General features: G+C 45.3%; 1 protein-coding gene and 3 non-coding genes across 4 annotated transcripts in view; 2 read left to right on the forward strand and 2 right to left on the reverse strand.

Moving 5' to 3' along the window:
• LOC140460300 (uncharacterized) overlaps positions 1-27,908 on the forward strand; it is a 749,266-nt gene that overhangs the window by 680,172 nt on the left and 41,186 nt on the right. The gene's annotated exons all lie outside the window — the stretch shown is intronic.
• On the reverse strand, positions 4,585-4,656 carry trnaw-cca (transfer RNA tryptophan (anticodon CCA)). Its single transcript has one exon. It is a non-coding gene; the product is annotated as a tRNA-Trp (tRNA).
• trnaw-cca (transfer RNA tryptophan (anticodon CCA)) lies at positions 21,166-21,237 on the forward strand. Its single transcript has one exon. It is a non-coding gene; the product is annotated as a tRNA-Trp (tRNA).
• trnae-uuc (transfer RNA glutamic acid (anticodon UUC)) lies at positions 26,908-26,979 on the reverse strand. The gene has a single exon. It is a non-coding gene; the product is annotated as a tRNA-Glu (tRNA).

The raw sequence follows: 27,908 nt of genomic DNA on the forward strand, positions 1-27,908 counted from the left end.
GAAGCACAAATGGGTCCACAGAGGGGAAGAGGCTCTTCTGCTGCCCTGAGTGTTGGAAGGCCTTCAGTGATTCCTCTGCCCTGCTGACGCACCGGTTGGTCCACACCGGGGAAGGCTGTTCTCCGGCCCCAAGTGCGAGATGGCCTTCAGATGTTCTTCCCACCTGCTGAGACACCAGTGGGTCCACACTGAGAGGCCGTTCTTCTGCCCCAACTGCAGGAGGGGCATTGCTCTTTCCTCCGACCTACTGGCCCACTGGTGTGTCCGCATGGGGGAGAGGTCGTTCAGTTGCCCTATGTGCAGGAAGGCTTTCAGCAATTCCTCTGCCCTGCTGAGGCACCAGTCCATCCACACCGGGGAGAAGCTGTTCTCCTGCCCCGAATGTGGGAAGGTCTTTACCTGCTCCTCCACACTGCTGAATCACCAGCTGGACCACACGGGGATGTTGGGGGGGGGGGGGGTGGGTGGGGGGGGCAGTGGCGGAGGGGGGAGGCCATTCTGCTCCCCTAAGTGCAGGAAGGCCTACAGCAATTCCTCCGCCCTACTGAATCACCAATGTGCCCACACCGGGAAGATGCCCTCCAGCTGGCCCGAGTGTGGGAAGAGGTTCATGTTTTCCAACAACTTGCAGAAGCCCCAGCGGGGGCACCAGCGCTCCCCGCAATCAGATCCTACCATTGATGCTGCCTTCGGTCACCTCCCAGGACTGAACCTCCTGCCAGTTCTGACAGTGGGTGCAGTGGGAGAGTAGGTGGGCTGTTTTTCTTTTCTGCTGGACTGCAATTGCCTCCACTACACCCCACAATCACAACTCCATGGTGGCTCAGGGTTAGCACTGCTGCCTCATGGCACCAGGAACCCAGGAATAATTCCACCCTTGGGGCTCTGTGTGCAATTTGTGGAGGGTAGGAAAATTGATCTGAGTGGGTTAGTCTTCGGAAGATCAGTGCAGATGTGTTCAGCTGAAGGACTTGTTTCCACATTGTGGGAGTTCTACGATCCTATGAGCTTTGCCTTCAGTGGACACTGCTGCTCATTGAGCCCGGGACTGCACATTGCCAATGAAATGATCCAGAGAAACCTAAGACCGCAAGACCATCGGAGTAGAAGTTAGTCCATTCGGCCTACTCAGCCATTCGTTAGTAACAAAGGTATTGGATGAGATTAGCGACACTGCAGAAACAGGCCATTCGTCCCATCAAGTCCACACCGACCCCCCGAAGAGTAACCCATCCAGACCCATTTCCCTCTGACTAATGTACCTACCTCTCTGGGCAATTAAGCATGACCAGTCCACATGACCTGCACATCTTTGGAATTTGGAAGAAAACAGGATCACCCAGAGAAAATCCACGCAGACAATGGGAGAAAGTGCAAATTCCTCACAGACAGCCACCCAAGGCTGAAATCAAACGTGGGTCCCTGCCACTGTGAGGCTGCAGTGGTAACTACTGAGCCACTACATATTGCAACCCGAAGTTGGCAAGTAGGAGGTTGGGAGAATACAGCAAGACAGGCAGCACCAGAATGTGGAGTAGTCAGCGTTTTGGGTATTAACCCTTCTTCAGGACTGAAACGTTGACTTCTCCATGAGAAACGATATACAGGAATGTTGGTGGGGGTTGGAGGGTTTGAGCTACAGGGAGAGGCTGAATAGCGTGGGGCTGTTTTCACTGGAGCATCGGAGGCAGAAAAGTGACCTAATAGCGGTTATACAATCATGAGGGGCATGGACAGTGTAATAGACAATGTCCTTTCCTTGGGGTGGGGGAGTCCAGAACTAGAGGGCATAAGTTTAGGGTAAGAGGCGAAACATATTAAAGTGACAACTTCTTCATTCAGAGGTTGGTACATATATGAAATGTGCTGCCAGAGTATATGGATCAGGTGCTGTCAAATGGGAGTAGAATAATTTAGGATATCAGGTCAGCATGGACAAGTTGGACCGAAGGGTCTGTTTCCATGCTGTACGTGTCTCTGAATACTGGTCCTGATGTAAGTTTAAAATAGAGTCCAAGCAACTTGTTCAATCTTGTTGAGCTCACCTCCTGAAAAGTTTCAGATGAATCCCTCTGAGCGATACTGTTTAAACATGCTGAGTTGGACAAAGTATCCCATCAAGTTCAACACAAACCCAGAGTTGAAGAAGTCAGAAGTCAGAACACCAGAGGAACCAAAACTGATCACAATATTCCAGGTGCAGCCTCATCAACGTCCTGTATAACTACAACATAACTTGCCAACATCAATACTCAATTCCCGAACTGATGAAGGCCAGTGTGCTGAAACCTTTCTTCACTGCCTTGTGTACTGATGTAATCAGAGATATAGGACCTACTTTAAACTGATCCACGATCCAGCTGCTGGGAGCACGGAAGTAGAGTAGTGCTGCGTGAGTGTGCTGGGTAGATAACCCAGAGGTCGATGGGTAAAAACCATGTGATGCTATTGCTCAATGTCTCTGTAAGCTGCTTTCATATACAAAGGTTCTCTGTTCTGCATCTTGCCTTCGCATCTGCTTCCCAAAGCTTCTTCAGTGGAGGCGTGGCTGCTGGAGCCCAGGAGTTCAACAACCCCCCGGTGCTGGAGGAAGGTCCAAGCTCCAAGAAGCGGGTGGTAAGGCTGGAAGCTGGATTTGCTCAAGGCTTGTATTTTTAACTCATTTAAATGGTACCTACTGTATGGGGCGATGGTTTACATTAAAACAGGAGGATCATATCAGAGTGTTTATATTTAGCAGTGGCAGTTGGTAAAATGCACACTCTGGGGGAGCACTTTCTATGATGCTGCATTTCTTGCCTTCTGCTCTTCCCCCATTTCTTATCTCCCATCTTGATTTTATATTTTTTTGGTCAAATTTAATTTCATATTGATCAGACTTGCGATCCACTGTGTGCTATTAATTTGTTTGTTCGAATATTTCAAGTCAAAATTAATGCTGTAATTTAATTTCTGATGTCAGAGTTTGACATTGAATGTGCAGGTGTGAATACCAGTAAGTTGTGAAAATAAATCAAGAACTTGTGGTTTTTAACAAAAAGAGCAGTTCACTGATATTCATGGCATCGTCTCATTTGGGAGTGATGATTCAAATCTGACCAACAAACCGTTTCATGCAGTCATCCAATTGAATAAAAATTTTCTTTAATTTAATTAAAGAAAATAATTCTGGCAGGCTAAGACTTATGCAATCTATTAATACGATTATATCCATTGCTCGCAATATGGTCTCATCAAAATTGGGGAAACTGGACGCCAACTAACCGAATATTTCAGGGAACAACTCTGAGACTCTAAATCTAACCGACACACCGCCCTGTGGCTGAACACTTTAACTCCCCTCCCATTCCGCCAAGGACATGCAAGTCCTGGGCCTCCTCCACTGCCAAACACTTGCTTACCCGATACTTGTAGGAAAAACACGTCAACGTCTGCTTTAGGACCATCCAACCACATGGTATCAATGCAGATTTCATCAGTTTCCTTATTTCCTCTCCCTCACCTTGTCCCAGAGCCAACCTTCCAATTCGACACCAACCTCTTGACCTGTCATACCTGTCCACCTTGCTTCTCACCTATTTGCTCCAGCCTCACCTCTGACCTATCACCATCAATTCCTACCTCCATCTACCTGTTGCACTCCCAGCTGCCTTCCCTCCAGCCCCACTTCCTTCCCATTTATCTCTCAGCCCCCTTGGGCCACCCTTTATTCCTGATGAAGAGCTTATGCTCTAAACCAAGACTGTGATGAAGCAACATCCTCAACAAATAGGAAATAGCTCCCAAGTCAGATTTCATTCCCTCTTCTGTTTCCCAGTTCTTTCATAAATAAGGAATGTCTTTTTCTTCCACTAGAAAGTGGTCTTCCCCTTTGCGCTGTCTGAAGTGTTATCCCACACCACTCCTTCAGCCACCTTTTAAGAATCCTTTCAACCTGTTTTTCTAACAATTGTGGAGATGACCAAAAGCAAACATTTCACTTCTCCTCAATGTCCCATTTCTCCTCCTATGAGCCATTTTGTCATGTTGTCTATGTTACAAGCAGCCGAGTGCACTTGGTTTCTGAATTGAAATTTGGCCATTGAAGTGAACAGAATTAATATTTATCGATGGCTAGCTGTGTTTGCACTAACTGTAGTTATCTACCAATACGATGCCTTTTGTTCCACCAAAACTGGAAGCAATGATCTGTGTTTATATTGCAGTCGGATGTAGAAAATCATCCCAGCGATCTTCACGTTATTATAGTTTACTGAGGCCATAACAGCATTGCGTGGCAGTTTGATGTGACTAAAACATGGATGGCAATCTCTAGATTATGTTGTAAAAATATCGGTATAATGTTATTCACACCCCGCCGTCACCAACTGAACGAACAGTCTGTGTTTTACTTCTCACATTGCGGGGAGCTGAGCATTTACCCAAACAATGGGCACACCACCTCCCTGACACAGTGTTCACAAATCAAACTGACAGCAAAGATTCACGTGTGATCGAAAGTTACCGCAAAGAAGATTTGACACGACCGATATACGGAAAGAACGTACTCCTTTCTTGATTTGAAATGTAAGAAGTTGATCGCAGTGAGCCTGACTTGATTTGAACACGCAACCTTTTGATTTGGAGTCAGACGCGCTACCATTGCGCCACAAGCTCACGGACGGCTGCTAGCCTCTATTCATGCTTAAAGGAAGTAATCGCACAACAAAAATTTCACGTTCATGTCTGTTCTGTTTCTCCCCCTTCTCTTCCAAGGGTTGGCTTGTCTTTCGATTTGCAGAAGTTGAGATGCTCTGGATGCTGTGATCCACGGCAACCACAGGCTGGAGGACCTTCGGCTCAGAAAGATGCAGCTGGAAGCCGGGCTGCAGATATGTTGGGGGGGAAAGGGGAAAGTGAACTGGACACTTTATTCTGGGAGATGGTCATTCCTCGACAGACAAAGCCTTCTGACTGGGTCAGTGGATAGGGTCAGGAGGGTGTCAGCACAGGTCAGACAGATAAAGGGGATCTGAGAGAGGTCTGCACGAGTGAGGAGCTAACTGGCTGCGTCTTGGGATTAAGAACAATGTTGGGTAGGGGGCAGTGGTGGTCAGGGAGAGAATAGTGGCAGGGATTGTCACCATTCTCTGCAGTTGGCAGCAGAAGACCAGATTGCCTGGTGCCAGGATTTGGGAACTGGTGTGCTCAGGGCTGGAGAAATGGAAAAGAGAGGTTGCAGCAGGCGTGGTCTAACAATGTCAGGAGGAGAGAACCTCTGCTGAAGGCTAATGAGAAGTCAGAAGCTACAAAGACATAGCAGAACTTCAAAGCTCTGGGTGGTATGGTGGCTCAGTGGTTAGCACTCTGCCTCACAGTTCCACGGACTTGGGTTCAATTCCACTCTCATGCAGCTCTCTGTGTGAACTTTGGCATGTTCTCACCTTTGTGTCTGCATGGGTGAACTCTGGGTGGTCCAGTTTCCTCCGACAGTCTAACCATCTGAAGTTTAGGGTGGATTGGCCATGCTGACGTGTCCAGGGATCTGCAACCTAGGGTGGGTTAACTATGGGGAAAGTGGGTGGTTAGAAGGTCAGTCTGAAATTTATGGGCCGAATGGCCCGTAGGGATTATATGAATCTACCGTCTTAGCCATGTGTCTATTGAGAAACAATTGCCCCCAAGTCTGCTGTTAATGGAGTGGGTTCCAGTTCATGGAACACTGACACCATTCCTGGGTAAGGTGGGATTTGTGCTGTCACTTCCCCAACCCACTGTCCCCATGCATTCTCTCTCTCCTCACAGTCTGCACTCACCAAATCTCAATGCCCAGCCATTCTCTCTCTCTCCCCCTCATTTTCTGCCCCCCCATTCTCTGTCCCCAAGTCTTTCTCCTCCCCTCCACTCTCTGTCCCCTGTCCATTTTCTCTCTCTCTCCCCCTACCCTTTGCTCCCCTATCCATTCTCTCTCTCTCTCTTCTCCCCCAGGCTCTGTGCCCCTGTCCATTCCCCACCCCACCCCCCATCCTTTCTCGGATCTCGAACCCTCTTTGATTGCTGTATCAATCCCTTCTCGGGAAAGACAGAGAATGGATGGTGATGAATCAACCTGGAAGACAGGGGTGCACAAGAAATGGCTGATTTTAAAATTGAGAACAGCTGAAATGATATATTCAGAAACATTGTTCACGTCTAAAAGCATAAAGCTGCAGACATGTTGCTGAAACTTGCATTGAATTAGGCGGGTAAAGTCATACAGCACAGAAACAGACTCTGCAGTCCAGCTCACCCATGCTGACTGGAAACCCTAGATTAATCTCGTGAACTATTTGCCAGTATTTGACCCATATCTCTCCCAACCCTTCCAATACATATACCCAGCCAGATGCCTTTTAAATGTTATAATGGTACCAGCTTCCATCACTTCCTCTGGCAACCCATTCCACACACGCACCGCCCTCTGTATGAAAAAAATACAAATCTATGCCTTCCTCACTCCCTAGTTTTATCTGTACTGATATCTTCGGGGATCTCTGGACTTGGACAGCAAGGTTCCTTTGTTCCTCAGCACTCTGTAGGGACCTACTATTTTTTGATTACTTTCCTCCATTATTACATTTCCCAGAATGCCTGGAGATTAAATTCCATCTCTCTGCCCCATTTACCAGCTGATTGGGATCAAACTGTGGCCAGAGACCATCCTCCTCACTGTCAATACCACCACCTTTCCAGAGTTTACTCCTAAACAGAGGGGGGCAGCACTGTCTCCAGCTAAGCAGAGGGAATTGTGTGTGCGTGTTGTGGGGGCTTGGAAACTTTGCAAGCTCCCTTTCCTTCATTGTTTAATCCCACCAAATCCATGTGGTTTGAGTTTTTATAACAGAAAACAGCACAGGGTTGAATTTTAACTTACCACTGGCTGAAACTTTGTCCTGCCCGCTAACATCTGAGAGTAAAACACTTTACTTCCCCTCCCCTCCCTCCATGTGTAACACAGGGTTGAGGGATTGGCACTTGTTGTTATTTTGTGATGTATTCCAAATGAAGTTTTATCTCTGCGCAGGCACAAGTGAACAGTCTGTTTTTGTGCTTCCTGTGAGATCAGGCTAGCAGCTTTTAAATCCTTATGTTAAGCAGCAGAAGCAACAGTAGATCAGCAATTATATTTTGAGAGTGGAAATTCTAGCCCTGGTAATCCCGTTGGGTAAACAGAGAGAGAGAGGGAGAGGATGTCACATCTAAAGTGCATACAGAAGAGTTGTTACATTTGTTCAGTCTGTTGAGTTGGTTCTTCCCTCAGATGTGACTGGATGTTGCTTTTCATGGATCATAATTAAACTACAACGGAACACATTAAATTCAAGGAATTCAATTGAAAGGGCAATTTGAGTGAATAAATGGAAAACTGCTTTAAGATTGGCTCCTGGTCTTTTACTTCACCAATTAGAAGTTGTTGGTTTGACAGCTCTCCTAATCATAGAATCCCGACAGTGTGGGAGCAGGCCATTTGGCCCATCGAGTCAACACTGACCCTCCAAACAGTATCCCATCCAGACTCACAAAAATGTGCACCGCATGTGTGCAGAGAAGGGGATGCTGGGAGTGAGTGGGATGCTTTCACCACCACCATCTCCCTCCAAGACCCAAACATCCCCACAGCACCACCTGTCCATTCCTCCACCACCACAGTGCCTTTGGCCTTAAACCCTGCCAACCACAGTGCAACTGTCCTTTCTCTCTGCCACCCACAGCATCCCCTTATATTCTACTCGCCACCCACAGTGCCCCCTGACCATTCTCCCCGCCACCCACAGCATCCAGTCCATTCTCCCCGCCACCCACTGCATCCCCTGTCCATTCTCCCCCACCAACCACGGCACGACCTGCCCATTCTCCCCTGTAGCTCCCACGGGACCCCCATCCATTCTCCCCCGCCATTCATGGCTCCGCCCTCTCCATTCCCCCGTGCCACCCACGGCACCCTTGTCCATTCCCTCGCCGCCCCCGGCACACCTTCCATTCTCTCTCTCTTTCTTTCTCTCACCCCCATCCTCTGCATCCCTGTCCAGTCCCTCTTCCCATCTTCTGACTCCCCATGCATTTTCTCTCTCCCCCACATCCTCTGCTCTCCATCCCTCTGTTCCTCCATCTATTCTCTTTCTCAGCCCACGTTGCCGCGTTTCCCGTCCGACGTTGGCAGTGGCAGGGCCGGGCGGCCGTCAGCTCTGGCTATTGCAGCCCCCGACTCCTCGCAGAAGTCCGCTCGCCGACACTCCGCCACGTGCACGGGTCAGTGACGCTGCCGAACCGATTGCTAGTCCCGTTTCCGCCTCTGCTTTTCCTAGGGCAAAGCTGCTGCATGCCTCGTGATACTCAGCGGGCGACATAGTGGAGGAGATCCTGCCTCGGTCGCTGCGGTGCGTGCCGACATGCATCGCCTCTTGGGCGCCCTTTTTTTTTCCCAATAGACCTATGTTCAAAGTTTGGTAGAAGATTTGTAGCTCGGGTGCTCGTTGTTGTGGTTCTGTTCGCCGAGCTGGGAATTTGTCTTGCAAACGTTTCGTCCCCTGTCTAGGTGACATTCTCAGTGCTTGGGAGCCTCCTGTGAAGCGCTTCTGTGCTGTTTTCTACGGTATTTATAGTGGCCTGTCTCTGCCGCTTCCGGTTGTCAGTTCGAGCTGTCCACTGCAGTGTCCGGTATATTGGGTCCAGGTCGATGTGTTTGTTGATAGAGTCTGTGGATGAGTGCCATGCCTCTCGGAATTCCATGGCTGTTCTCTGTTGGCTTGCCCTATAATGGTCGTGTTGTCCCAGTCGAATTCATGTTGCTTGTCGTCTGTGTGTGTGGCTACTAAGGATAGCTGGTCGTGTCGTTTCGTGGCTAGTTGGTGTTAGTGTATACAGATCGTTAACTGTCTTCCTGTTTGTCCTATGTAGTGTTTTGTGCCGTCCTTGCATGGGATTTTGTACACTACATTAGTTTTGCTCATGTTGGGTATCGGGTCCTTTGTTCTGGTGAGTTGTTGTCTGAGCGTGGCTGTTGGTTTGTGTGCTGTTATGAGTCCTCGGGGTCGCAGTAGTCTGGCTGTCAGTTCAGAAATGCTCCTGATGTATGGTACCACATGGGGATATGACTACAGTGTTTTTAAGGTTGTTGGTCTCCGACCGGTGCCTGCGTAGTCACCTTTGTGATTCGTTTATATGTATTTTGTCGATCACAAAGTAAGGTCGAACCTCCACGTGGTTCCCCCTGGTAACGGCCTGTATGAGGAAGCTCTTGCCGGGAAGGTGATTTTAAATTGTTTTGTGGTTGTTTTAGTCTGGTCTTATCAGTGTTTTTACCATCGATTTTATCTTTGGTCTTAACTTGATTTCACCAGTGCTATACGCCACTGGCTGATTTTATTGTTTTCTCCATCGTTTGAGCATTACTCAGACCAGGCCGGCCACTACGATCTCCAGAAGAGATACGAGACGGCTGGTGACCATTCAGTCTGGTTGAAACCAAATTTGGCAGAGGCGATTATGGCCAATTCCAAAATTTCTGGTTGGGTGAGGGACCGGGAAAATAACCGCCCCGCACGGTTGCTTTTGGCGGCTCCGTGTGCTACATGTATGAGCCAAAAACGGACTGGGCAATCCGTCTCGACTCAGACTCAGACGGAAGAGACCATAAGAATTATTCTGGCAAGGCTGTCCTCGGGCAGGCACGAGGGAGCTGTTAACATTGTCCAGAATAATCAGGACAGAATTCGAAGGGAAGGGCTTGCAGAGGAGGCCCCTCGAGAGCCAAGTCCATTGAACAGCCGGATGATTTTAAATTCAAATTTTAAAGGGCCATTTGTTTTTAGTCGATGTGGAGATTTAGAGAGCAATGAGGAGAGGTACAAAGGAAGAATTATTCACCCGGTAATTAAAGAAACAGATAAACTAGAGTTAATAACTAAATACCCTAAAAAAGATTTTAAATGTAATTCTTGTCATAATATCTACAATACCACAGGGATGTTTAGGAAACACTTGAAAATATGCAAGGGAATTAAATCAGTGAGGATTAGGTGCAGTAAATGCGATTGGGAAGGGAACTATCAGGCGGTAGCTTGCCAATATCCAAAATGTAAGATGAGTGATAATGTTAGTAGTAGTAGTAATAGTACCAGTAATAGTAATGAAGGAGGTGGATTAGAAAAATCATACCAGTGTGAAGGATGCCCGTTAAAATTTAAATCAGCCAAAGGGTTCGGGCAACACGAAAGACATGCTCAACCCATCTTGAGAAATGAGAGAAGGAAAGAAGGGAAGCCGGAGAGTAAGGATAAGATAGATAATAGAGAGGGAAACAAGAGGGGAGTATGGTCTAAGGAAGAGGTGGAAAAGTTGCAACAACTAGAAGTAGAATTTAGTGGCTGTAAGAATATTAATAAAAGTATTGCAGAGAGAATCGGTTCCAAAACCGCTAAACAAATTTCGGATAAAAGGAGATTATTGAATAAGAAGAATAAAACTAGCGATAATAATACGGGTATAGAATTAGAAATGATCTTTAATAGTAATGACAATAATGAAATGCAAGATAGCGATCTGGGGTCAGATAGGTTGTTGGAGGAAGAAAGATTGAATGAACAGAGGGACCAGGAGAACGCTAATATTATGGATTGTCAAGATTATAATGGTAGGTCGATATTAGAATTGATAAAAACAATTGAGGATGACCTGGGTAAGAATAAAGGTGTTAATAAGGATCAGGAGAATATGATGGCTGTAAGAATGGATAAATTAGGAAAGAAAAAAGGACGATGGGACAGGAAAGAAGGTAACTCATATTAAAAGAGTAAGTTTAAAGCTAAGGGATAGTGGGCAAAGAAAGAAGAAGGAAACAAAGCTAAGAAAAGATATTGTAAAAAGAAGGGAGAATTTAAAGAAATGCAAGTTCTATATAAAACTAAGAGGCAGTATTTAGCAAGAACCCTAATGGGGGGCCCCAGTTAAGAGTGAATGTCCCCTGAGCAAGGTAGAGTTAGAGGAATATTTGAAGGAAAGACTAACAAATTTGAATGAAAATAATAATTTAAGGGGTTTTACTAAATATAAAAATCAAAGTGAGGGATCCTTGAGTGGCATTCTGACTGGTCCTGTGACGGTGGAAGACGTGGATCTGGCCATGAACGTGAAAACCGCTGCAGGGCCGGACAGGGTAACACAAAGAAATAATTAAGATATTTAATAAGGATAATTTATTATTTCCTCGACTATATACAATTTGGATAAAAACCGGTAAAATTCCAGATCAGTTAAAAATAAGTAGAACGGTTCTGATCCCTAAGGTGAGCATAGAAGATGAGTTAAAAGATATAAATAATTGGAGGCCGATTACTATCGGGCCAATTATGCTTAGACTTTTTACAAAAATCGTTGCGAATATGACTTAGTCAACTGATAAATCTGAATGAAAGGCCGAAAGGATTTATGACCGGCATAGCAGGATATGGGGAGGACATAAAAATCCGGGAAAATGTTATGAAAGGTGCAAAAAAGAATAAGAGGAATTTAGCTGTGGTTTTTGTAGATTTAGCGAAAGCCTTTGAAACCGTCGGTCATAGATTAATTATAACAGCATTGAAAAGACTCCAGCTCCTGCAATTTTTTATTAAACTAATTACAAACTTATATGAGAATAATTTTACTCAGGTGGAAAGTTTTAAATGTAATGGACCCATTAATTAGTACTATCGAGGAGAAGCAGAAGGGGATATTCTTAGGATTAGACGGAAACAGTTTTCATTGCGCAACATTAGCGTTTGCTGATGACACAGCGTTAATTAGTCAATCTTATGAGGGTATGGTTTACAATTTAAAATTGGTCGAAAAGTTTTGTAATAACATGGGAATGGAAGTGTACATAAAGAAAACTAAAGGATTTTATCTTACTTATAGAAATCAGTCTTTTATATTTAACGATAAAATTAATTGGAAGTTAAATGAAGGGGTTATCCAATTCATAGAACTGGGCAACACGGATAAATACTTGGGTGCTAAAATAGATCCGTGGATTGGAGTTAGTAAAGCGGACTGGGCGAGCCAATTGGATACCTGGATAAGGAATTTTTAAAAATCACCTCTTAAACCGGTACAGAAAATAGAACTTTTAAAAATATATTTTATTCCACACTGTATTTTTATTTAACTTTATCAGACGTTTCTATTAATTACCTTAACAAATTGGACAATATTATTAAAAGCGCAGCGAAAGAGATCTTACACCTTCCGCAATCCATCACGGACCAAGTGCGTTATGCTAAAGCCCGTAATGGAGGCCTGGTGTTAAATAGACTGTTAACGTTTATTCCAATATCGATTGTGAGGAAATATGAGACGCTCCATAAATCTGATGACGAAATATTGCACGCCTCGTTTCAGTTTGAGGGTGAGAGTGTAGTGGAGAAAATGCATAAATGGAGTAAATTAAGGTTATGGAAAAGATCTGGAATCCTAACATTAATCGACAATTGGATGAAGCAGATACCATCATAGAAGATAGTGAAGATGGGATGGAGGAGTTTGCGAGTACTAACTATGCAAACTGGAGATCTGTGGAGATACAGAGATGGATGGCCCTCCCCTGTCAAAGGGCAGTTGTCCATTATTATAAAAATGATAGTGCATCAAATAATTGGTTGACAAAATTATCTTTTATGAAGACGTCCAAAGTCATTAATTCGATTTTGTTACGAACTAATTTATTTCCAACACGGGCGTCCTTGTCTTATGGCAGGCCTTTTAAGATTAAGAATTGCAGAAGATGTAATGACATTTCGGAAACTTGCACGCATATTTCTGGATGGTGCCCTTACGTCAAGAAAATGAGTTAAAAGGGGCAATAGGTTAGCTGAAGAACTAGTTAGTTTTGTTAGGAAAAACGGGTGGATAACATATATAGAGCCGCGAGTTACAGATGTGTCCGGAAAACTGTGGATACCGGACTTGATCTTTAAGAAGGAACAGCAAATCGTGGTGGTGGACATGACAGTCAGAACAGACCTTCAAATAAACTCCCTCGAATTGGCATGGGGGGAGAAGTTAAAGAAATATAGTCACTTAGGTAAAGAGATAATGGACCTCGTTGGTGGAGGAAAGATATCTTTTTATGGGTTTGTGATAGGAGCTCAAGGGAAGTGGTTTGAGAAGAATTCGGAGTTGAAAGGCCTCGGGATTGTAAAATTTAAATCATTTGCACAAAATATCATAAACCTAACTTTATCTTTGACCCTCGAACTTTTAAGGATTTTCATGGACTCTTAATATCTCCGATCGACGTATTTTGAAAAATAGTTTAAATAGTGTGGTTTTAAATTTTTTTATATATGTTTTAGTAGTTTAAATAGTATTTTAAATAGTTTTAATTTATGCATTTTCTCCGCTACACTCTCACCCTCAAACCTAAACGAGGCGTGCAATATTTTGTCATCAGATTTATGGAGCGTCTCATATTTCCTCACAATCGATATTGGAATAAAAGTTTGACAGTCTACTTAACGCCAGGCCTCCATCACGGTCTTTAGCATGGCGCACTCCGTCCGTGATGGATTGCGGAAGGTGTAAGATCTCTTTCGCTGCGCTTTTAATAATATTATCCAATTTGGTTAGGTAATTAATAGAAACTTCTGATAAAGATAAAATAAAAATACCGTCTAGGAATAAAATAAGTTTTAAAAGTTCTATTTTCTGTACCGGTTTAAGAGGAGATTTTTTAAAATTCCCAATCCATGTATCCAATTGGCTCTCCCAGTCCACTTTACTAACTCCAATCCACGGATCTATTTTAGCACCCAAGTATTTATCCGTGTTGCCCAGTTCTATGAATTGTATAACCCCTTCATTTAACTTCCAATTAATTTTATCGTTAAATATAAAAGACTTATTTCTATAAGTAAGATAAAATCCTTTAGTTTTCTTTATGTACACTTACATTCCCGTGTTATTACAAAACTTTTCGACCAATTTTAAATTGTAAACCATACCCTCATAAGATTGACTAATTAACGCTATTTCATCAGCAAACGCTAATGTTGCGCAATGAAAACTGTTTCCGTCTAATCCAAAGAATATCCCCTTCTGCTTCTCCTCGATAGTACTAATTAATGGGTCCATTACAATGTTAAAAAGGATCGGTGACAATGCGTCACCTTGCTTTACTCCTCTTAAAATTTCAATGTTTCCGGTTTTGCATTTAAAACCTTCCACCTGAGTAAAATTATTCTCATATAAGTTTGTAATTCGTATAATAAAAATTTGTGGGAGCTGGAATCTTTTCAATGCTGTAATAATTAATCTATGACCGACGGTATCAAAGGCTTTCACTAAATCTACAAAAACCACAGCTAAATTCCTCTTATTCTTTTTAGCACCTTTCATAATATTTTCCAGGATTTTTATGTTCTCCTCACATCCTGCTACGCCAGTCATAAATCCTTTCAGCCTTTTATTCAGATTTATGACTTTACTAAGTCTATTCGCAACGATTTTTGTAAAAAGTCTAAGCATAATTGGCCCTATAGTAATCGGCCTCCAATTATTTATATCTTTTAACTCATCTTCTATGCTCACCTTAGGGATCAGAACCGTTCTACTTATTTTTAAGTGATCTGCAATTTTACTGGTTTTTATCCAAATTGTAAATAGTCTAGGAAATAATAAATTATCCTTATTAAATATCTTAATTATTTCTTTGTGTTACCCTGTCCGGCCCTGCAGCGGTTTTCACGTTCATGGCCAGATCCACGTCTTCCACCGTCACAGGACCAGTCAGAATGCCACTCAAGGATCCCTCACTTTGATTTTTATATTTAGCAAAACCCCTTAAATTATTATTTTCATTCAAATTTGTTAGTCTTTCCTTCAAATATTCCTCTAACTCTACCTAGCTCAGGGGACATTCACTCTTAACTGGGGCCCCCCATTAGGGTTCTTGCTAAATACTGCCTCTTAGTTTTATATAGAACTTGCATTTCTTTAAATTCTCCCTTCTTTTTACTATATCTTTTCTTAGCTTTGTTTTCCTTCTTCTTTCTTTGCCCACTATCCCTTAGCTTTAAACTTACTCTTTTAATATGAGTTACCTTCTTTCCTGTCCCATCGTCCTTTTTTCTTTCCTAATTTATCCATTCTTACAGCCATCATATTCTCCTGATCCTTATTAACACCTTTATTCTTACCCAGGTCATCTTCAATTGTTTTTATCAATTCTAATATCGACCTACCATTATAATCTTGACAATCCATAATATTAGCGTTCTCCTGGTCCCTCTGTTCATTCAATCTTTCTTCCTCCAACAACCTATCTGACCCCAGATCGCTATCTTGCATTTCATTATTGTCATTACTATTAAAGATCATTTCTAATTCTATACCCGTATTATTATCGCTAGTTTTATTCTTCTTATTCAATAATCTCCTTTTATCCGAAATTTGTTTAGCGGTTTTGGAACCGATTCTCTCTGCAATACTTTTATTAATATTCTTACAGCCACTAAATTCTACTTCTAGTTGTTGCAACTTTTCCACCTCTTCCTTAGACCATACTCCCCTCTTGTTTCCCTCTCTATTATCTATCTTATCCTTACTCTTCGTCTTCCCTTCTTTCCTTCTCTCATTTCTCAAGATGGGTTGAGCATGTCTTTCGTGTTGCCCGAACCCTTTGGCTGATTTAAATTTTAACGGGCATCCTTCACACTGGTATGATTTTTCTAATCCACCTCCTTCATTACTATTACTGGTACGATTACTACTACTACTAACATTATCACTCATCTTACATTTTGGATATTGGCACGCTACCGCCTGATAGTTCCCTTCCCAATCGCATTTACTGCACCTAATCCTCACTGATTTAATTCCCTTGCATATTTTCAAGTGTTTCCTGAACACCCCTGTGGTATTGTAGATATTATGACAAGAATTACATTTAAAATCTTTTTTAGGGTATTTAGTTATTAACTCTAGTTTATCTGTTTCTTTAATTACCGGGTGAATAATTCTTCCTTTGTACGTCTCCTCATTGCTCTCTAAATCTCCACATCGACTAAAAACAAATGGCCCTTTAAAATTTGAATTTAAAATCATCCGGCTGTTAAAAGGACTTGGCTGTCGAGGGGCCTCCTCTACATGCCCTTCCCTTCGAATTCTGTCCTGATTATTCTGGACAATGTTAACAGCTCCCTCGTGCCTGCCCGAGGACAGCCTTGCCGGAATAATTCTTATGGTCTCTTCCGTCTGAGTCTGAGTCAAGACGGATTGCCCAGTCCGTTTTTGGCTCATACATTTAGCGCATGGAGCCGCCAAAAGCAACCGTGGGGGGCGGTTATTTTCCCGGTCTCCCACTCAACTGGAAATTTTGGAATTGGCCATAATCGCCTCTGTCAAATTTGGTTTCAACCAGACTGAATGGTCACCAGCCGTCTCTTATCTTTTCTGGAGGTCGTATTAGCCGGCCTGGTCTGAGTAATGCTCAAACGATGGAGAAAACAATAAAGTCAGCCAGTGGCGTATAGCACTGGTGAAATCAAGTTAAGACCAAAGATAAAATCGATGGTAAAAACACTGATAAGACCAGACTAAAACAACCACAAAACAATTTAAAATCGCCTTCCCGGCAAGAGCTTCCTCATACAGGCCATTACCAGGGGGAACCACGTGGAGGTTCGACCTTACTTTGTGATCGACAAAATACATATAAACGAATCACAAAGGTGACTACGCAGGCACCGGTCGGAGACCAACAACCTTAAAAACACTGTAGTCATATCCCCATGTGGTACCATACATCAGGAGCATTTCTGAACTGACAGCCAGACTACTGCGACCCCGAGGACTCATAACAGCACACAAACCAACAGCCACGCTCAGACAACAACTCACCAGAACAAAGGACCCGATACCCAACATGAGCAAAACTAATGTAGTGCACAAATCCCATGCAAGGACTGCACAAAACACTACATAGGACAAACAGGAAGACAGTTAACGATCTGTATACACTAACACCAACTAGCCACGAAACGACACGACCAGCTATCCTTAGTAGCCACACACACAGACGACAAGCAACATGAATTCGACTGGGACAACACGACCATTATAGGGCAAGCCAACAGAGAACAGCCATGGAATTCCTAGAGGCATGGTACTCATTCACAGACTCTATCAACAAACACATCGACCTGGACCCAATATACCGGACACTGCAGTGGACAGCTCGAACTGACAACCGGAAGCGGCAGAGACAGGCCACTATAAATACCGGAGGAAACATCACAGAAGCGCTTCCCAGGAGGCTCCCAAGCACTGAGAATGTCACCTAGACAGGGGACGAAACGTTTGCAAGACAAATTCCCAGCTCGGCGAACAGAACCACAACAACGAGCACCCGAGCTACAAATCTTCTACCAAACTTTGAACATAGGTCTATTGGGAAGAAAACAGGGCGCCCAAGAGGCGATGCATGTCGGCACGCACCGCAGCGACCGAGGCAGGATCTCCTCCACCATGTCGCCCGCTGAGTATCACGAGGCATGCAGCAGCTTTGCCCGACGAAAAGCAGAGGCGGAAACGGGACCAGCAATCGGTTCGGCAGCGTCACTGAGCGGACTTCTGCGCGGAGTCGGGGGCTGCAATAGCCAGAGCTGACGGCCCTGCCACTGCTAACGTAGGACGGGAAACGCGGCAACGTGGGCTGAGACAGAGAATAGATGGAGGAACAGAGGGATGGAGAGCAGAGAATGTGGGGGAGAGAGAAAATGCATGGGGAGTCAGAAGATGGGAAGAGGGACTGGACAGGGATGCAGAGGATGGGGGTGAGAGAAAGAAAGAGAGAGAGAATGGAAGGTGTGCCGGGGGAGGCGAGGGAATGGACAAGGGTGCCGTGGGTGGCACGGGGGAATGGAGAGGGCGGAGCCATGAATGGCGGGGGAGAATGGATGGGGGTCCCGTGGGAGCTACAGGGGAGAATGGGCAGGTCGTGCCGTGGTTGGTGGGGGAGAATGGACAGGGGATGCAGTGGGTGGCGGGGAGAATGGACAGGGGCCACTGTGGTTCGCGAGTAGAATATAAGGGGATGCTGTGGGTGGCGGGGAGAAAGGACAGTTGCACTGTGGTTGGCAGGGGTTAAGGCCAAAGGCACTGTGGTGGTGGAGGAATGGACAGGTGGTGCTGTGGGGATGTTTGGGTCTTGGAGGGAGATGGTGGTGGTGAAAGCATCCCACTCACTCCCATCATCCCCTTCTCTGCACATTTTTGTGAGTCTGGATGGGATTTTTGTTTGGAGGGTCAGTGTTGACTCGATGGGCCAAATGGCCTGCTCCCACACTGTAGCCATTCTATGATTAGGAGAGCTGTCAAACCAACAACTTCTAATTGGTGAAGTAAAAGACCAGGAGCCAATCTTAAAGCAGTTTTCCATTTATTCACTCAAATTGCCCTTTCAATTGAATCCCTTGAATTTAATGTGTTCCGTTGTAGTTTAATTATGATCCATGAAAAGCAACATCCAGTCACATCTGAGGGAAGAACCAACTCAACTGACTGAACAAGTGTAACAACTCTTCTGTATGCACTTTAGATGTGACATCCTCTCCCTCTCTCTCTCTGTTGACCCAACGGAATTACCAGGGCTAGAATTTCCACTCTCAAAATATAATTGCTGATCTACTGTTTGCTTCTGCTGCTTAACATAAGGATTTAAAAGCTGCTAGCCTGATCTCACAGGAAGCACAAAAACAGACTGTTCACTTGCGCCTGCGCATAGATAAAACTTCATTTGGAATACATCACAAAATAACAACAAGTGCCAATCCCTCAACCCTGTGTTACACATGGAGGGAGGGGTGGGGAAGTAAAGTGTTTTACTCTCAGATGTTAGCGGGCAGGACAAAGTTTCAGCCAGTGGGAAGTTAAAATTCAACCCTGTGCTGTTTTCTGTTTTAAAAACTCAAACCACATGGATTTGGTGGGATTAAAAAATGAAGGAAAGGGAGCTTGCAAAGTTTCCAAGCCCCCACAACACGCACACACAATTCCCTCTGCTTAGCTGGAGACAGTGCTGCCCCCCTCTGTTTAGGTGTAAACTCTGGAAAGGTGGTGGTATTGATAGTGAGGAGGATGGTCTCTGGCCACAGTTTGATACCAATCAGCTGGTAAATGGGGCAGAGAGATGGAATTTAATCTCCAGGCATTCTGGGAAATGTAATAATGGAGGAAAGTAATCAAAAAATAGTAGGTCCCTACAGAGTGCTGAGGAACAAAGGAACCTTGCTGTCCAAGTCCAGAGATTCCCGAAGGTCCCAGTACAGATAAAACTAGGGAGTGAGGAAGGCATAGATTTGTATTTTCTTCATACAGAGGGTGGTGCGTGTGTGGAATGGGCTACCAGAGGAAGTGATGGAAGCTGGTACCATTATAACATTTAAAAGGCATCTGGTTGGGTATATGTATTGGAAGGGTTGAGAGAGATATGGGTCAAATCCTGGCAAATGGGTCACGAGATTAATCTAGGACATCCAGTCAGCATCAGTGAGCTGGACTGCAGAGTCTGTTTCTGTGCTGTATGACTTTACCCGCCTAATTCAATGCAAGTTTCAGCAACATGTCTGCAGCTTTATGCTTTTAGACATTACCAATGTTTCTGAATATATCATTTCAGCTGTTCTCAATTTTAAAATCAGCCATTTCTTGTGCACCCCTGTCTTCCAGGTTGATTCATCACCATCCATTCTCTCTCTTTCCCGAGAAGGGCTTGATACAGCAATCAAAGCGGGCTCGAGGTACGATAAAGGATGGTGGGCTGGCGGGGGGGAGCGGGGGGCGGAATGGACAGGGGCGCAGAGGCTGGGGGAGAAGAGAGACAGAGAGAATGGATAGGGGAGCAAAGGGTAGGGAGAGAGAGAGAGAGAAAATGGACAGGGGACAGAGAGTGGAGGGGATGAGAAAGACTTGCGGACAAAGAATGGGGGGCAGAAAATGAGAGGGAGAGAGAGAGAATGGCTGGGCAGAGAGATTTGGTGAGTGCGGACTGTGAGGAGAGAGAGAATGCATGGGGACAGTGCGTTGGGGAAGTGACAGCACAAATCCCACCTTATCCAGGAATGGTGTCAGTGTTCCATGAACTGGAACCCACTCCATTAACAGCAGACTTGGGGGCAATCGTTTCTCAATAGACACATGGCTGAGACGGTAGATTCAAATAATCCCTACGGGCCATTCGGCCCATAAAGTTCAGACTGACCTTCCAACCACCCACTTTCCCCATAGTTAACCCACCCTAGGTTGCAGATCTCTGGACACTTCAGCATGGCCAATCCACCCTAAACTTCAGATGGTTAGACTGTCGGAGAAAACTGGAGCACGCAGAGTTTACCAACGCAGACAGAAAGGTGAGAACATGCCAAAGTTCACGCAGAGAGCTGCATGAGAGTGGAATTGAACCCAAGTCCCGGGCACTGTGAGGCAGTGGTGCTAACCACTGAGCCACCATACCACCCATAGCTTTGAAGTTCTGCTTTGTCTTTGTAGGTTCTGATTTGTCATGAGCCTTCAGCAGAGGCTCTCTCCTCCTGACATTGTTCGACCACGCCTGCTGCAACTTCCCTTTCCCATTTCTCCAGCCCTGAGCACACCGGTTCCCAAATCCTGATGCAATCTGGTCTTCTGCTACCAACTGCAGAGACTGGTGACAATCCCTGCCACTATTCTCTCCCTGACCACCACTGCCCCCTCCCCAACATTGTTCTTAATCCCACCACGCAGCCAGTTCGCTCCTCACTCGTGCAGACCTCTCTCAGATCCCCTTTATCTGTCTGACCTGTGCTGACACCCTCCTGACCCTGTCCACTGACCCAGTCAGAAGGCTTTGTCTGTAGAAGAATGACCATCTCCCAGAATAAAGTGTCCAGTTAACTTTCCCCTTTTCCCCCCAACGTGTCTGCAGTCCGGCTTCCAGCTGCATCTTTCTGAGCCGAAGGTCCTCCAGCCTGTGTTTGCCCTGGATCACAGCATCCAGAGCATCTCAACTTCTGCAAATCGAAAGACAAGCCCAACCCTTGGAAGAGAAGGGGAGAAACAGAACAGACATGAACGGAAAATCATTGTAGTGCGATCACTTCCCTTAAGCATGAATAGCAGTTATCAGCTGTCCGTGAGCTTGTGGCGCAACGGTAGCGCGTCTGACTCCAGATCAGAAGGTTGCGTGTTCAAATCATGTCAAGCTCACTACAATCAACTTCTTACATTTCAAATCAACAAAGGAGTACGTTCTTTCCGTATATCGGTTGTGTCAAATATTCTTTACGGAAACTTTCGATCACACGTGAAGCTTTGCTGTCACTTTGATTTGTGAACACTGTGTCGGGGAGGTGGTGTGCCCATTGTTTGCGGAAATGCTCAGCTCCCCGCAATGCTGTTATGGCCTCAGTAAACTATAATAACGTGAAGATCGCTGGGATGATTTTCTACATCCGACTGCAATATAAACACAGATCATTGTTTCCAGTTTTGGTGGAACAAAAGACATCGTATTGGTCGATAATTACAGTTAGTGCAAACACAGCTAGCCATCGATAAATATTAATCCTTTTCACTTCAATGGCCAAATTTCAATTCAGAAACCAAGTGCACTCGGCTGCTTGTAACATAGACAACATGACAAAATGGCTCATAGGAGGAGAAATGGGGCATTGAGGAGGAGTGAAATGTTTGCTTTTGGTCACCTCCACAATTGTCAGAAAAACAGGTTGAAAGGATTCTTAAAAGGTGGCTGAAGGAGTGGTGAGGGATAACACTTCAGACAGCGCAAAGGGGAAGACCACTTTCTAGTGGAAGGAAAAGACATTCCTTATTTCTGAAAGAACTGGGAAACAGAAGAGGGGATGAAATCTGACTTGGGAGCTATTTCCTATTTGTTGAGGATGTTGCTTCATCACAGTCTTGGTTTAGAGCATAAGCTCTTCATCAGGAATAAAGGGTGGCCCAAGGGGGCTGAGAGATAAATGGGAAGGAAGTGGGGCTGGAGGGAAGGCAGCTGGGAGTGCAATAGTTAGATGGAGGGAGGGATTGATGGTGATAGGTCAGAGATGAGGGTGGAGCAAATAGGTGAGAAGCAAGGTGGACAGGTATGACAGGTCAAGAGGTTGGTGTCGAATTGGAAGGTTGGATCTGGGACAAGGTGGGGGAGAGGAAATAAAGGAACTGATGAAATCTGCATTGATACCATGTGGTTGGAGGGTCCAAAAGCAGAAGTTGAGGTGTTTTTTCCTACAAGTGTCGGGTAAGCAAGTGTTTGGCAGTGGAGGAGGCCCAGGACTTGCATGTCCTTGGCGGAATGGGAGGGGAGTTAAAGTGTTCAGCCACAGGGCGGTGTGTCGGTTAGATTTAGAGTCCCAGAGTTGTTCCCTGAAATATTCGGTGAGTTGGCGTCCAGTTTCCCCAATTTTGATGAGACCATATTGCGAGCAATGGATATAATCTTATAAATAGATTGCATAAGTCTTAGCCTGCCAGAATTATTTTCTTTAATTAAATTAAAGAAAATTTTTATTCAATTGGATGACTGCATGAAACGGTTTGTTGGTCAGATTTGAATCATCACTCCCAAATGAGACGATGCCATGAATATCAGTGAACTGCTCTTTTTGTTAAAAACGACAAGATCTTGATTTATTTTCACAACTTCCTGGTATTCACACCTGCACATTCAATGTCAAACTCTGACATCAGAAATTAAATTACAGCATTAATTTTGACTTACAATATTCGAACAAACAAATTAATAGCACACAGTGAATCGAAAGTCTGATTAATATGAAATTAAATTTGACCAAAAAAATATAAAATCAAGATGGGAGATAAGAAATGGGGGAAGGGCAGAGGGCAAGAAATGCAGTATCATCGAAAGTGCTCCTCCAGAGTGTGCATTTTACGAACTGCCACTGCTAAATATAAACACTCTGATGTGATCCTCCGGATTTAATGTAAACCATAGCCCCATACAGTAGGTACCATTTTAATGAGTTAAAAATACAAGCCTTGAGCAAATCCAGCTTCCAGCCGGACCCCCCGCTTCTTGGAGCTTGGACCTTCCTCCAGCGCCGGGGGGTTGTTGAACTCCTGGGCTCCAGCGGCCACGCCTCCACTGAAGAAGCTTTGGGAAGCAGATGCAAAGGCAAGATGCAGAACAGAGAACCTTTGTATATGAAAGCAGCTGACAGAGACATTGAACAATAGCATGACATGGTTTTTACCCATCGACCTCTGGGTTATCTACCCAGCACACTCATGCAGCACTACTCTACTTCTGTGGTCCCAGCAGCTGGATCGTGGATCAGTTTAAAGTAGGTCCTATATCTCTGATTACATCGGTACACAAGGCAGTGAAGAAAGGTTTCAGCACACTGGCCTTCATCAATTAGGGAATTGAGTATAGATGTTGCAAGTTATGTTGTAGTTATACAGGACGTTGATGAGGCTGCACCTGGAATATTGTGATCAGTTTTGGTCCCCTTGGTGTTCTGACTTCTGACTTCTTCAACTCTGGGTTTGTGTTGAACTTGATGGGATACTTTGTCCAACTCAGAATCTTTAAACAGTATCTCTCAGATGGATTCATCTGAAAATTTTCAGGAGGTGAGCTCAACAAGATTGAACTATTCACAGTCACTTGGACACTATTTTAAACTTACGTCAGGACCAGTAGTCAGAGACACGTACAGCATGGAAACAGACCCTGCGTTCCAACTTGTCCATGCTGACCTGATATCCTAAATTAATCTACTCCCATTTGACAGCACCTGATCCATATACTCTGGCAGCACATTTCATATATGTACCACCCTCTGAATGAAGAAGTTGTCACTTTAATATGTTTCGCCTCTTACCCTAAACTTATGCCCTCTAGTTCTGGACTCACCCACCCCAAAGAAAGGACATTGTCAACAATACTGTCCATGCCCCTCATGATTGTATGACCGCTATTAGGTCACTTCTCTGCCTCCGATGCTCCGATGCTCCCTGTAGCTCAAACCCTCCAACCCCCAGCCACATTCCTGTAAATCGTTTCTCATGGAGAAGTCAACGTTTCAGTCCTGAAGAAGGGTTAATACCCAAAACGCTGACTACTCGACATCCTGGTGCTGCCTGGCTTGCTGTATTCTCCCAAACTCCGACTTGCCAACTTCGGGTTGCAATATGTAGTGGCTCAGTAGTTACCACTGCAGCCTCACAGCGCCAGGGACCCAGGTTTGATTCCAGCCTTGGGTGGCTGTCTGTGAGGAATTTGCACTTTCTCCCATTGTCTGCGTGGGTTTTCTCTGGGTGGTCCTGTTATCTTCTAAAATCCAAAGATGTGCAGGTCATGTGGATTGGCCATGCTTAATTGCCAAGAGAGTTAGGTACATTAGTCAGAGGGAAATGGGTCTGGATGGGTTACTCTTCGGGGGGTTGGTGTGGACTTGTTGGGACGAATGGCCTGTGTCTGCAGTGTAGCTAATCTCATCCAATACTTTTGTTACTAACGAATGGCAGAGTAGGCCAAATGGACTAACATCTGCTCCGTTGGTCTTGCGGTCTTAGGTTTCTCTGGATCATTTCATTGGCAATGTGCAGTCCCGGGCTCAATGAGCAGCAGTGTCCACTGAAGGCAAAGCTCATAGATTCATAGAACTCCCACAAAGTGGAAACAAGTCCTTCAGCTGAACACATCTGCACTGATCTTCCGAAGACTAACGCACTCAGATCAATTTTCCTACCCTCCACAAATTGCACACAGAGCCCCTAGGGTGGAATTATTCCTGGGTTCCTGGTGCCATGAGGCAGCAGTGCTAACCCTGAGCCACCATGGAGTTGTGATTGTGGGGTGTAGGCGAGGCAATTGCAGTCCAGCAGAAAACAAAAACAGCCCACCTACTCTCCCACTGTCAGAACTGGCAGGAGGTTCAGTCCTGGGAGGTGACCGAAGGCAACATTGATGGTAGGATCTGATTGCTGGGAGCGCTGGTGCTCCCGCTGGTGCTTCCGCAAGTTGTCGGAAAACATGAACCTCTTCCCACACTCGCGCCAGCTGGAGGGCATCTCCCAGGTGTGAGCACATTGGTGATTCAGTAGGGCGGAGGAATTGCTGTAGGCCTTCCTGCACTTAGGGGAGCAGAATGGCCTTCCCCCTCCGCCACTGCCCCTCCCGCCCCCAACACCCCCGTGTGGTCCAGCTGGTGATTCAGCAGTGTGGAGGAGCAGGTAAAGACCTTCCCACATTCGGGGCAGGAGAACGGCTTCTCCCCCGTGTGGATGGACTGGTGCCTCAGCAGGGCATCAGAATTGCTGAAGGCCTTCCTGCACATAGGGCAACTGAACGACCTCTCCCCCATGCGGACACACCAGTGGGCCAGTAGGTCGGAGGAAAGAGCAATGCCCCTCCTGCAGTTGGGGCAGAAGAACGGCCTCTCAGTGTGGACCCACTGGTGTCTCAGCAGGTGGGAAGAACTGCTGAAGACCATCTCACACTTGGGGCCGGAGAACAGCCTTCCCCGGTGTGGACCAACTGGTGCGTCAGCAGGGCAGAGGAATCACTGAAGGCCTTCCCACACTCAGGGCAGCAGAAGGGCCTCTTCATCTCTGTGGACCCATTGGTGCTTCAGAACCCTTTCAAATTTCTCAATATCCTTCTGATAGGAGGGAGACCAGAATTGCACACAATATTCTAAAAGTGGTCTAACCAATGTCCTGTACAGCCACAACATAACTTCCCAACTCCAATACTCAGTCAGAGGATTGGGAAATCTTTCAAAACCCACAAAAAACAAAGAGGAAAGAATGGAGGTTCAAACCAAATTTTTGAGAGTGAGCTTGGAAGCATCAATGAGAAATCGGCGGCCTGGGTTTATTGGGGACCTGTTCTCCTTAAATGCACTATATACTTATTTCTCTTGTGCTCTTCGTAGTTTCTCTGTGCTGCAGTGTGTAGTGGCTCATTGAAATAATGTCCTGATGCAGCTTATTTTGTGGGTGTTGGGATGATTGCTTCTGTGGTTAAGTATTTGGTTTGTGTGTGTTGTTTTTCTGTAGATGCTAGTTTGAAGTTCCCCATTGACTGTTCGCTCTACTGTGACATCTAAGAATGCCAGTTTATTGTTGTTCTCCTCTTTTTCAAACTAGGAGCCCCCCTCAGGCCATAGTCTCACTACTTGGAACACCAATATACAGACTTGTCAAAGGCCTCCACTGAGGAATAAAACACCAAGTCGAAGATTCATGCTACTCTATTTACTCCATCCAAGTATTCCTGAACACCAAAGACACGAAGATAGAAGAGGATGGAATAATGTTGTCCTTTGACATAACAGACCTGTCCACATCCATTAACATCAACGTGACCAAAGAAAACTGAAGACACTACTCGAACAACTAAAGACAAAAACACAGAACCAACTTCAGCAGCAAAGATAACACTGTCAACCTCGTGGAACTGTGCCTTACCACACACTTTATATTCAGTAACAAGCCCTACAAACAAATCAACGAAATGCCCATGAAACACTTGTGTCATCAAAAAAATGAAACAAATTAGAGGAAACCTACAACACCATCAACAATCTCCTTACTGGCATAAAATTCACAAAAGAGGAGAACAACAACAAAGTGCCATTTCTAGATGTCACAGTAGAGCCAACAGTCAATGATAAATTCAAAACAGCCTCTACAGGAAAACAACACACGCGAACCAAGTACTTAGCTACAGAAGTAATCATCCCTACACATACAAAACAATCTGAACAAGAGCACTATTTCAACGAACCACTACACACTGCAGCACCCAGTGCCAACAAAGACCAATAAGTAACTGTACAGCGCATTTAAGGAAAATAGGTAGCCAAAAAAAAGACTGAAATTTGCTTTCCTGACCGGGGATCAAACCCGGGTCGCAGCGGTGAAAGCGCTGAATCCTAACCACTAGACCACCAGGGAAACATAGGAGAGGCTTGACAGCTCTACTGAAAATTGCTTCCCTGCCCAGAAATCGAACCGGGGTCATGGTCGTTCGAAGTTCTCCACCAAAGTCATTTCTTGTATCCATTGCTGCCAATGCGGTCTCCTCTACATTGGGGAGACTGGAGCCCCGTCGCAGTGTCAAGTCACAGCGTTTGAGGGAACATCTCCAGGACACCCGCAACAATCAACCCCATCGCCCTGTGGCCCAACATTTCAACCTCCCCTCCCATCTGCCAGGGACTTGCAGGACCTGGGCCGCCTCCATCGCCGCTCCCTCACCACCCAATGCCTGGAGGAAGAACGACCCAACTTCTGCCTCGGATACATTCAACCCCAGGACATCAATGTGGACTGTACCAGTTTCCTCATTTCCCTCCACCCCACCTTACCTCAGTTCCAACCTTCCAGCTCAGCGATGTCCTCAGGACCTGTCCTCCCTGCCAATCTCCCTTCCCACCTATCCGCTCCACCCTCCTCTCTGACCTGTCACCTCCATCCCCACCCCCGTTCACCTATTGTACTCTTTGCTACCTTCGTCCCAGCACCCCCCAATTTATCTCGCCACCCCTGGAAGCGTCCTGCCTCTATTCCTGATGAAGGACTTTTGCCCGAAATGTCGATTTTCCTGCTCCTCGGAAGCTGTCTGACCTGCTGTGCTTTTCCCTCACCACTCTGATCTAAACTCTGGGTTCCAGCAACTGCAGTCCTCACTTTTGCCGACCCAATAAACCCAGTGTGCCAATTTCACATCAACAAACTAACACAAGTAGACACAACGTCTACAAAACCCTCGCACATTACTTTACATTAAAGACATCTGGGAAATGATGTCCAGACAACTCAACCCTCTCAGTATCATGGTCGCCCACAAACTTACCAACACACTTAAACAGCGGGTAATGAAC

Source organism: Chiloscyllium punctatum, chromosome 36 (genome assembly GCF_047496795.1).
Source record: "Chiloscyllium punctatum isolate Juve2018m chromosome 36, sChiPun1.3, whole genome shotgun sequence".
In the NCBI taxonomy this organism is placed as follows: domain Eukaryota; kingdom Metazoa; phylum Chordata; class Chondrichthyes; order Orectolobiformes; family Hemiscylliidae; genus Chiloscyllium; species Chiloscyllium punctatum.